The following is a 12,848-nucleotide window of genomic DNA, read 5'->3' as shown; positions in this document are numbered from 1 at the left end:
GGATAAAGCTCGCAATTCTGAGGTCTTCGTCGGGAGTATTAGGAGAAAGCCAGGTTTCCATAAATACAAGAATGTCATATTGTTGGGCCTCGATCTCAATAATATCTAACTTTGGCTTAAGACTTTGAACATTTAAATGCATAAGGCTAAGACAACAACTGGTGATTTGTTGGGAAGAGGAGTCAGAAAGTGATCGTTAGAAAGAACTGGACCAGGATTTTGATGTATATCACCAGACAATGTAAGCAACAAATTTAGAAATATGAATGTAAGCAGGTCTTTATATAGTATGCTTTGTTTGTGATAGTAGGTATGGTAAACGGTTGTAAAAGAGTCGAAGGAAGTACAAGTAAGACGGCAGTGTGATAGTTGATTAGTGGCTGATATCATGGTGGATATTCGAGGACATAAGTGAAGTGGGTCGCCGCTATAAAGTTATTTGACAGTGTAGAATGTTTTAAAAAAGATGAAAAAACAGTATGAAAGAAATATTAAAGAATAAATTTCGATCAATATGGATTTGTTTAGACAGCACTTTTGAATCAGTATGTATGTTCTAAGTTTATTCAAGTCTACAAATCTACCATTGGAGCAGATTTTCTCTCACTAAAAGAGTTGAAATGGAAGATAGTACAGTCGTCACACAACAGGTACTGTTTTATAATCAATGTGTGTGTGTAATCTTGGCTCCATCCGCCCTTTCAGGCATCGAGAGTACTGACCCCTTTTTAATCAATTTGCCAATTAGTGCTTAAAGGACAGGTATTGGTAAATATTGACTACATTTACTTTATTTTGATGTGAAAAATAATGATACTATAAAAGTTATGAATACTAAATGCACGTAGGGGTGAATACCAACTACTATAAAAGTTATGAATACTGAATGAACACGTAATATACCAACTACTATAAAAATAATGAATACTGAATGAACACGTAGGTGTGTATACCAACTACTATAAAAATTATGAATAGTGAATGAACACGTAGGTGTGTAAACCAAGTACTATAAAATTATGAATACTGAATGAACAGGCAGGAGTGTATACCGACTACTATAAAATAATGAATATTAAATGTACGCGTATGGGTGTATATCTGCTATTATAAAGTTAAGAATATTGAATGAACAAATAGGGGTTATACCAAATACTACATAATGAATCATGAATGAACGTCTGATTTGCACCGGTAGAATCAGAAATCAATGTCTAAAGGCTTTTTATTACAAAAGTACTCAAATTTATTTACATGGAATTCACTCAATGTGAATAATGTTATTGACGCAACGGCTTGTCAAAATATAATCTCTAACTGATGAAATTTTGAAATATTTTTAGATATGGGATACGACAGGCAAGGAGAAGTTTAGGAACTGACTTCTACAGAGGAGCCGATGCGTGTATACTTGTGTTTGATATAACACAACCAGGCTCATTAATTGCTTTAGATAAATTAAGAAATGACTTTATTGAGCAAATCACGTCCGGCAAATCTAAGCAATTTCCCTTCATTGTTGTCGGAAACAAGTCAGACTTGGATGCGGACAGAAAGGTATGTGTACTATTCATATGTATCAACTGTATGGTATAACTAGTACTTGAATTTGCTTCAGTCGAACCATCTTTCTTATTGTTTTCTCGATTTAACTGGAACTGTCTATGAGAGAGAATGAAAAGTGACTCATCTATGGTGGCTGATTTGGTACACTGCGCACTGCGTTGTCGATAGCGACAACACAACCTATATCGTTATCTCCTTTTTAGCTCGACTTTACTATGAAAAGGGGAGCTATCCTACTCGCCCCGGCGTCGGCGTCGGCGTCGGCGTTGGCGTCACACCTTGGTTAAGTTTTTCGTACCACCCCACTTTATTTCAGAAGTATTACAAGTATGGCTTTGAAACTTACCATACTTGTTCACCATCATAACCTCCATCTACAGACAAGAGTACATAACTCTGTCAAGGTTTTTGACAGAATTATGGCCCTTTTTTGACTTAGAAAGTGTATTGAGCTTGGTTAAGTTTTTTGTACCACCTCACTTTATTTCAAAACCATTGGAGGTATTGCTTTGAAACTGACCATACTTGTTTACCATCACGACCTTCATCAACAGACAAGAGGACATAACTCTGTCAAGGTTTTTGACAGAATTATGCCCCTTTTTGACTTAGAAAATACATTGAATATGGGTAAAATCCACTTATTGCCTTAACCCTTTGAGATATTGCTTTGAAACTTTTAATGCTATTTCACATCATTACCCCCATCTGTACGCAAGAGAAGGTAACTCTGTCAAGGATTTGTTTAAAAAATTAAGGCCTTTTATCGACTTAGAATCTTGGTTAAGTTTTTAGTACCAGTCCACTTTTTGACTGAACTGTTTGAGATATTAATTTGAAAGTTGGAATACTTGTTTACAATCATGATTCCCAAACATGTCCAGGAGAAGGTAATTCTGTCAAAGATTTTATTTGAATTATGGCCCTTAACTGTCAATGTTTTTGTATTATAGGCAAGCACTAAAAAACTTAAAAAATCTAAAAAAATTCATTCCTATCCACTTGTTCACTTTACCATAAATTATGTCATATAAACATTGCTGTAATATTCAAGGGTATCAAACAACTAGTTCACTTTAAAAATACAGAGATTCTTGTATTGCCTTTTACTGCAAAAACTTTTTTTATTGGCAAGCAATAAAAAAGTCGAGCGCGCTGTCTTACGGACAGCTCTTGTTGTCTAGCCTTCTTGTCGCTAGCGAAACTCGCCAAAAGGCGCGTTGTTGGACTTTCGTCTTGTCGAATTATCGTCCTGGACATTTCCGCTCCATCTAGTTTTGACAACGCAGATAATTCTGTTAAGGTGGAACATTTCCCTCCTTTTTTTGATAAAAGTTACTATGAAAAAGTATTGATGTAAATTCATATTCAATATCTTTGTAAATATGTTGAATTCTAAGTTAAACAAGCATAATTAATCAACCATAAAATTGTGACAATTAAAGGTTTTTAATCTGTACGCCACCTCACTGACAATAAATGGCATTTACTCCGTGAAATGAGCAAAGAAATCATCGACAGATAACAATTATTGTTCTCTTAGTAAAATTCTGAAAAATACGTAATGTGCAAAGGAAAAACGTTGCATTACTCGTGTTAACTTACATTTTATTTAATCTTTTATGTAATTTTTTCTGTAATTTCGATAATTTTCCACAAAATCCTGTGGTCATTGAAGCTTCTTTCACTACACGGCACGCTGATAATATTAATGTGTTACACAATTAATATTGGACTTACACGTTAATATTGGACACCTACCTGTACTGTATTAACAAGAGGGCCATGATGGCCCTGGGGTCGCTCACCTGAACATAGGCCCCCAGGGCCGGGCCAGTTTAAACCAAAGGGCTTTTATTTGAACAAACTTGGAAGACACCCAGTAGAAGATATTTCATGATGTTAAGTTTTTACTATACACAAATAATGAATAACAATGACTTTTGCCCCCCCCCCCTCCCCCTGGCAGGGCCAATTTTAACCCAAGGGCTTTTATTTGAACAAACTTGGTAGACACCCATTAGAACATGTTTCATGCTAAATATCTTAGCTCTAGCTCTTTGGGTTCTTTAAAAGAAGATTTTTAAGTATTTAATTACTATATGCAATATAGGGAAAATCAATGACCCCCTAGGGCGGGGCCAATTTTGACCCAAGGGCTTTTATTTGAACAAACTTGGTATACATCCATTAGAACATGTTTCATGCTAAATATCTTAGCTCTAGCTCTTTGGGTTCTTTAATAGAAGCTTTTTAACTTTTTACTCTATGTATATAGGGAAAATCTATGACCCCTGGGATGGGGCCAATTTTGACCCCAGGGCTTTTATTTGAACAAATTTGGTAGACACCCATTAGAACATGTTTCATGCTAAATATCTTAGCTCTAGCTCTTTGGGTTCTTTAAAAGAATTTTTTTAAGTTTTTACTATATGCATATAGGGAAAATCAATGACCCCCTAGGGCGGGGCCAATTTTGACCCCAGGGCTTTTATTTGAACAAACTTGGTAGACACTGATAAGAAGATGTTTCATGCTTAATATCTTAGCTCTAGCTCTTTGGGTTCTTTAAGAGAAGATTTTTTAAAGTTTTTACTATATGCATATAGGGAAAATCAATGACCCCCTAGGGCTGGGCCAATTTTGACCCCAGGGCTTTTATTTGAACAAACTTGGTAGACATCCATTAGAACATGTTTTACGCCAAATATCTAAGCGCTAGCTCTTTGAGTTTTTTAGAAGAAGATTTTTTTAAGTTTTTACTATATGCATATAGGGAAAATCAATGACCCCCTGGGGCGGGGCCAATTTTGACCCCAGGGCTTTTATTTGAACAATCTTGGTAGACACTTATTAGAAGATGTTTCATGCTTAATATCTTAGGTCTAGCTCTTTGGGTTCTTTAAAAGAAGATTTTTTTAAGTTTTTACTATATGCATATAGGAAAAATCAATGACCCCCTGGGGCGGGGCCAATTTTGACCCCAGGGCTTTTATTTGAACAATCTTGGTAGACACTCATTAGAAGATGTTTCATGCTTAATATCTTAGGTCTAGCTCTTTGGGTTCTTTAAAAGAAGATTTTTTAAAGTTTTTACTATATGCATATAGGGAAAATCAATGACCTCCTTGGGCGGGGCCAATTTTGACCCCAGGGCTTTTATTTGAACAAACATGGTAGACATCCATTAGAACATGTTTCATGCCAAATATCTAAGCTCTAGCTCTTTGGGTTTTTTAAAAGAAGATTTTTTAAAGTTTTTACTATATGCATATAAGGAAAATCAATGACCCCCTGGGGCGGGGCCAATTTTGACCCCAGGGCTTTTATTTGAACAATCTTGGTAGACACTCATTAGAAGATGTTTTATGCTTAATATCTTAGATCTAGCTCTTTGGGTTCTTTAAAAGAAGATTTTTTTAAGTTTTTACTATATGCATATAGGGAAAATTAATGACCCCCTGGGGCGGGGCCAATTTTGACCCCAGCGCTTTTATTTGAACAATCTTGGTAGACACTCACTAGAAGATGTTTCATGCCAAATATCTAAGCTCTAGCTCTTTGGATTTTCTAGAAAAAGATGTTTAAAGTTTTTTCTTTTGGTTGCCATGGCAACCAGAGTTCTGCATGGAATGGAATTCTTTGAACAACTTTGTTAAGGCTTCACACAAGGAACATCCCTGTGAAGTTTCATTATGATCTGCCTTATGGTTTCAGAGGAGATGTCGTTTGAAAAGTGTGAACGGACAACGGACGACGAACGACGGACGACGGACGACAGACGACGGACGAAGAGTGATCCTAATAGCTCACCCTGAGCATATGCTCAGGTGAGCTAAAAACACAGTACGGTCAGAACAAATGAATGACGTCATAGTATTAACTATAGTAGAACTACTGTTGACTGCATATTTGTATTAAATTCTTATACGACTATACCCCAGCAGAACTATTCAAAAAGTGTCTTCTTACGTCTGGCCAGTTTGGCCCAATTAAAGGACTCCTATTGGCATTTTTTTTTTAAATTCTTGCCCCGCCTTTCTGTATTTTTATAGATAAAGTTGGAAGATTTTACATTCTCGCAAGAAACTTTTCGCGCCAGTCAATATTGAATTTGTCTCATGCTTATACTTTTTCATACTTTAATTCTCGTGCGAATCAAAATGTAGAAATCTTTGCGATGATTAACCTTAATTTTCGCATGCTTCCTCCGAGAACTGTAACTTATTTACAATACAAGTGTCTATGGTGAAAGTTCTTCGAGAGAGAATGTTAAATCTCGCTACTTATCTATTAACAAGAGCCAGTGTGCTCGACTATTCTCAGTGCTTGATAATAAACAAGAGCCTGAATAATGTAGAATTTTCTAAGTTCAAAGGGGCCAAAGTTCCGTCAAAATTCACAAAATTTACAATAGCTTTCCCTACTTTTCGAATAGTCTAGCGTAAACAAGAGATTTGTTCAATCTTAAATTGTTAAAGGCAATATGTTAACTGTCTCAAACAGAACACCATAGAAACCGACGGAAAGTTGTAGCGAACTTGATATCGCAACTCATGGGCATCAAGAAATACATCAAATAAATTGGATGGCCATTTCCAGAAACAAAGTTACATTGACGAAACTTGGATGATGCTTAAACTCTATCTATTTGCATATCGTCTGACATTCTATAAAAAATAACATTAACATAACATTTACTGTCCAAGCCCCAAATCCACAAAAATCATCGGCTATATACAGCTGGACATTGCGTTAAGCTAAACATGTGAGTAAGGAAACTTACCAAAATTTGGGGTCCAAAACGTTATCCATATAACATTTACAATAAACATGTTCAGAGACGGTTTCAATGTTGAATGACATAAATGATCTCTCTGATAAGGGCAGCCATTTTAACATTGTTTATCAAGAATGAAAGTGAATTCTGTCCGATTTAATAAGTGCACGAAAATTCCGTGCGTATGCAATTTACCTACACCTTTCACTACCCAAAACTTTAAGGCAATGCAAATATTTCTATAGTTTTATATTTTCAATGTAAATATACATTTAATTTCAATTTAATCTATTTATAATTAAATGTGTTTATTAATCTATCTGTTCTTTACACTTAAGCGTCGTATAAGTCAGATACAGTTACTCGTATTTTCTTCAAAAGTGTCTTCTTACAGACGAAAAGAAGACAGTTCCCTAGGACAAACAACAATTTATCCTCAGCTTCGCCTCGGACAATTTGTTGTTTATCCTAGCTGACACACCTCCACTATTGTTTGTGACAGGTGTATATTTTTCGGATAGACCTGTTTAAACAAAGGAAAATCCGTTATGAGGTCTATCTTTTGCACATGCACAGGTCTGTTCTAGTCAGACAGACCCGGTCATGAAATACACGTGAAAAATAGACCTGACAATGCGCAGACAAAGAAAACATGAAATGCAATCAAAAATTAAAAATTGAAATAAATTGTAAATGATTGTCATAATGTTCCTGTCTTACAAAATCGGTGAATGCACTAAGCAATTATTCCACCATCCCTATATCAAATCTTTGACTAAAAATATGGATAGCAAATTATAAGTTTTCATTCATAAAAGACAAAAGCCTAATACATATAATAAAATACAAAAGCAAAGTTCAGGTTTAAAGAATGTATTTAGGTATACGTGTACCATGGATCACTTGAATCACATATCAAATTCACAAAGCACATATAATTAAATTATCAATGTGTGACTTTCATAAGTCATCAAATCATAATGCTCTGTTATTCAACTTGCGAATACACTTATAATCATTCAAATATAATATTCTCCATAAAGCCAAACCCAAGGCCATACAAAGAAAACAAAGCATATGTAATACAAAATACAACAAAATACATTTCACTAAGAGACTAACTTTATTATCTCCTTAGTAGAATTATCTTCAAAGTGGCCATAGCCATTTTGTAAGAAGAAGCCTTTCCTGGAAAATAATATGTCCCAGGCAAAGACAAGAACATTAACATTATAAAGCTATTATCTATGAAAACCCAAGACAATAGACTTTTAAAATACTGACAAAAATCTCTTGTTGCAATTTATTCTTTAATTTACATAAACAGGTTTTCAACATAATGTAAAGCACTACCCAATCTTTTTTTTAAATGAAATGGTATTAATAAGAAATCTCTTAAGCGCCTAGTACCCTCCAAATTCAAGTGCAAATCCCAATCCTTAATAGCAAAATATTCCCGACGAGGAATACCACACTTAAGAAAGGTCTTGAATGTCCGAATAAACAAAACATACCTATCCTTACATAGCAGAGCCAGTTTGTTATTTAGAATTTTGACCCTGTTGCCTGTTACCTCAAAAATTTCAATTTTAAACAACATGTGATCCTAATGGTCAACTTATACAGAGTCAAGGAGAAAAGAAAGAAAATATTTTAACGCCAATGATATAAACGACCACTGAAAAATTGTTATGCCAATATGATGCATAAATAAATTTAGACCAATGAAAAGATGTTTTGTAAAGGTCAAATCATTCAACTTGATAATTAAGTTATTTTAAGATCAAAATAAACAATATTAAAGTTAGCACACAATTAACATTTATTTAATCGCCTCATTTTTCAAAGAAATAGTAATCTAAGTGGTTCTTCTTTCATTAAGTTCACAAATATAACAAAATGGACGCTTCAAGTTGATATCTATGCAACTATGCAGCAGTAATCACAGCATACTTATAACGATTTTAAAATGTTAAAGTTATAAGTGATTTAGTATAAGAATTTTATGATGAACTATTATATTTTATTCTAGAACACTTTATAATCTGCTATATAAAATATAGTTTTTGTTCATGTATCTCACACTTGCCAACAATATACATATGTAAGTCTTTCGTGGTCTGCTGGGTATCCGGACATTGCCCTCCGGACCGTTGCCCCCTCGTAAGTTTGCCACCTTTTTGCAGTGGCGGTCATTTGCCGCCACATATCTTTGGAAGGGACTGAACTCAACTCAAATATTTTATTAAAGTCTCATCTTTGTACATCTTGACATATTTTTTTTTTCACAACACAAAGCCACTCCTACATAAGGAGTTATAAGAGACTATAAAACTATTTTAAAATAATCTCTAAAATATCTACTTTTTAAGAATAAAAAGTCAATATTTAGACACAATCTTACATGAATTATATGGCCAAAGAGGTCAAATTTGTGCCTATCTGTCTGTTAATTATAATACAATGACAATAATAGTCTGAGCTAACCCTGTGTATTAATACTTTTTAATTCATAAAATCGTTTAGCTAATACCTTTAAGTATGTAAGTCTTTCGTGGTATGCTGGGTATCCGGACATTGCCCTTCGGACCGTTTCCCCCTTATAAGTTTGCCACCTTTTTGCAGTGGCGGTCATTTGCCGCCTGATATCTTTGAAAGGGACGGACATTTGCCCCCCTCCTTGTTTTAAAAATGTTATAATATTTTATTGTTGAATTGTTTGCTACATGTACCAAAATTCATCGCCAATTGTCGAAATTTCATTGTGCTTAAAAACACAAAAAACTTTTGGCGCAAATTTGTGAAATTCAAAAAAGCATCTATATATAAACTATAATAGTTCCATTGGCATACAAAAAATCTATACACGAGATGACAAGTGACAAGTGACAACAGCAGAAAAAGGGACAATCGTCCGGCGGGGGCAACTGTCCGGGGGCAAATGTCCTAGAATCTGCATTGCCGGATACTATCAACATAACTACCGTATTCATTCTTTAACATACCTTCCATTACAGTTCACTTTATTATTGACAAATTGCACATTTAGCTTTTTTATTATTTTTATTATTTAAAAGGTAAAAGCAAAGTTAAATGCAAAATATATACTGTATTTAAGCAGAACGTTGATAAAAGCTTACCTGTATATGCATTGTGTTAAAAATAATATTTGTGCATTACATCAAATGCTTCAGATCAGCTATTGCTCAAGCCAATATAGTTTTACGGTGTGTAAGTTGGATATCGGCCTCGTACATCGCTACGCTCTCGGTGTCAACTAGGTGTTTCGTAAACAGAAAGACTCGTACTCGGTCGATATCCTATACAATTGTCTTCATACATCTGTAAGAAGACACTTTTGAAGAAAAACTCGTACTGTATCCATTACTAAGAAGCATGTACATGTATGAGGGTGTGAAATTTTGTGTACGTAATAATGGTTCACTAACTGACTTTTTTTATAGTTACATGGGCTTGAAGCAAGGAGAGCTATTATCTCCTTTTTTGTTTATTATGTTTATTAATGATATGCAAGATCACTTAGCTGACAATAGTATAGATGTTTTTACCATTGATGAATTACAAATTTATTTGTTGTTGTTTGCAGATGAAACTGATTTATTTTCTTACTCTGAACAAGGTTTACAAATTCTACTAAATAAATTGTATAATTATTGTAGGAAAAAGGGTATTGAGGTTAACTCAGATAAAACAGGTGTAATGATTTTTAGAAAAGGTAATAGACCTTCAAATATATCAATTAAGTATGATAATAAAATTTTAAAACAAGTTAAAACATTGACTAATTTAGGAGTGACACTATCATCTAATGGAAGTTTTTATCAAGCTCAAAAATCATTATCTGCCCAATTTAAGCTTTGAAGTCTCTTTATTCTTTGAACTCCTTTTTTGATAATGTTATTTAGATATTAAAGATAAATATAAGCTCTTTCATTCAATGGTATTACCAATTTTATGTTACGGATATGAAATATGGGGTTTCCATAAATCTCAGGACATAGAACGTGTATACTTAAAGTTTCTATAACAAATACTTGGTGTTAAACAACAAGCATGCAGTACTGCAGATTATGGAGAATTTTGTGTATTTCCTGTGTATATGGTACGTAAAATTAGAATAATTAAGTTTGGTATAAAATTAAAAATATGCCTGACTCAACTATGTATAAATTAATGATGTTGCATGGACGAAATAATACGTTGTTAAATAGTTGGTCATGTAATGTAAAAAAGTTATTACATAACCTTGGTTTTTTCTTACCTGCGGAATTGTGATAGAATATCTGAAGTGAATGTTAAATTATTTATTCAAAGATTTACAACAATGGTTATCTGAATTAGACTCATCTTCTGAATTAGATTATTGTTAAACTTTATTCAAGCTAGTTATTTTAATAATGTAATGTCGAGGCACATATGAAAGTACTAGCGAGATTTAGTGTTCATCACACAACTTAGAGATTGAAGAAGGTCGATATAGGACTATTATTATAAGCGAGAGATTATGTAGAAGATGTAATTTGAATCAAGTTGAATCAGAGTATCATTTTTGTTAATATGTCCTTTTTATAGAGAATTACGTTTAACTCTTTTAAATAATTATTATTACACATGGCCTAATATGAATAAATTCAATAAGCTTATGTCAACACCCAACAGATCTGTTAAAGTAAAACTTGCAAAATTTGTCTAACTGGCTTAAAGAAGAAAAATGAGGGTGTTGTTGTTTAATAAAATATGCATTTCTTTAAACTATTTTTCATATTTATGATGTATATTATTAGATATGAATGATAAATATGCCATGACTTGTATTGTATGCGTTTATGTGTACTTAAATATGCCCATCTTTTCTTAAAACATGAAATTAGAAACATGAATTATATATTTTCATACTTTTCAATATTATACATTTATTACTTACTACCCGCCAATTATGTGTGGCGAAAAACATGTATATATGTTTAATCTAATAAATACTTTGACTTTTATTTGAAACACAAAATGTACATAAAAATTACATTGTTTGAGCATTCGAGCAGATAAGATACGATAGGTCATTGTAATTTCTTATCAATATCCCCATATATTTGTACTGAACATGTTTGAAATATTATTTGATTGATTTGACATAATTTGATGCTCCTAACAAGGAACTTGATGTAACTAAAAACCTCGGCAACAAAATGTCGCGGGAAGGAAGTGAAAGAAAACAGCGTCAGCTAGTATAATGATATATGCCAATATCAATGGCAATGAACGGTGATATTTTATACAGAATAAGGAACATGTTTGGATTTAGGGGTCATCCGCTCTAGCTCATTGTAAAAAGTATTGATACATTAAGAACTGAATACTTCTTAAGACTATGTTAGGGGGCGTGAAGGATGTTGCACTTTCCCATTACCCCTCATGTACGGAAAGCAGTCGAACCGAGTCTGCAATTTAAATGTATTTTGTTCTTTTCCATTGCCACCGAGGGTTCTCCCCTTTTCTATTTTTTTATCTACGGGTAAGTTATATTCAAGTCGCATAAGGTTCTCATAAGAACACTGTAACTTTGTTTATGGAAAAAGGAGAGAGTTTTCAAGCTACCTACTCAATCCGTACCATTTATTACCTGTCAATTAAAAAAAGTTATACTTTACGTAGATGTTTATATTTCTTCTATTTGGAACATAGTGAAGGACTTTTCATTCAATTAATGTTGATATATTTTCATCCTCAAGGGATTGGTCGCCGTTAAGTGTCGGTTTCTTCTCTTCGTGTCCAGTCTGCGATGAACCTCATATGAAATTACTGTATGTGTAGAAATATTCGCGGGCTTCAAATTTTCGCGATCTTCGCGGTGACATTCGACCCGCGAATTCTTGTTCAGCGCGAATATTTCTACACCAATAATTTCTTAATAGTCAAATTTTCGCGCATCTATAGAACAATGTATATCAGGGTGTTCACGGCTGCCATAAGTCTGGTATCCGTGGCGCTTTCAAAGAGTGATTTTACTTTCGTATAAACTGTAAATGTAACATTCAGCTCCGTATATAAATCAGTTTGCTACAGTATTATTGTTTGACTGATATGATTATCGGATTGAACAATACCATTGCACCACGCTATTTATTTCATAGTTTGAGTTATAAACGTCTTGACATCTGATCAGATTATATTTTGTTTTTCTAAACAAACTATACAAACAACACAAACATAAACGATTTCAACTGATGAAAACATGGAAAACAAAACACTATTACTCAGTCAACTTTTTAACAAAATCGGTGAAAAGATTATTGTCTCATTCAGAGCTGTTTAAAACTGTGAAAAATCACGCACGTTAACGGACATTCTTTTGTTTGCCATAATCTGTCCGCAGGACAAATTGAATGTCTTTGCTCTGTACAAAAGCGTATTGTTTGACACCAGGTGTTGAAAATAACTGTGAAGTCCCACAACGATTACAGTAATAAATAGTATGTAAAAT

At 33.7% G+C, this 12,848-nt stretch overlaps 1 pseudogene; it reads left to right on the top strand.

The window, feature by feature from the left end:
• Positions 1–312: 312 nt before the first annotated feature.
• Positions 313–11,598, top strand: LOC132714990 (ras-related protein Rab-7a-like; annotated as a pseudogene).
• Positions 11,599–12,848: the final 1,250 nt, after the last annotated feature.

Source organism: Ruditapes philippinarum, unplaced genomic scaffold (assembly GCF_026571515.1).
Source record: "Ruditapes philippinarum isolate M1 unplaced genomic scaffold, ASM2657151v2 ctg355_1_1_1_1, whole genome shotgun sequence".
NCBI lineage: Eukaryota > Metazoa > Mollusca > Bivalvia > Venerida > Veneridae > Ruditapes > Ruditapes philippinarum.
The sequence above is the reverse complement of the archived record's forward strand: the minus strand, read 5'-3'. Positions and strand labels throughout refer to the sequence as shown.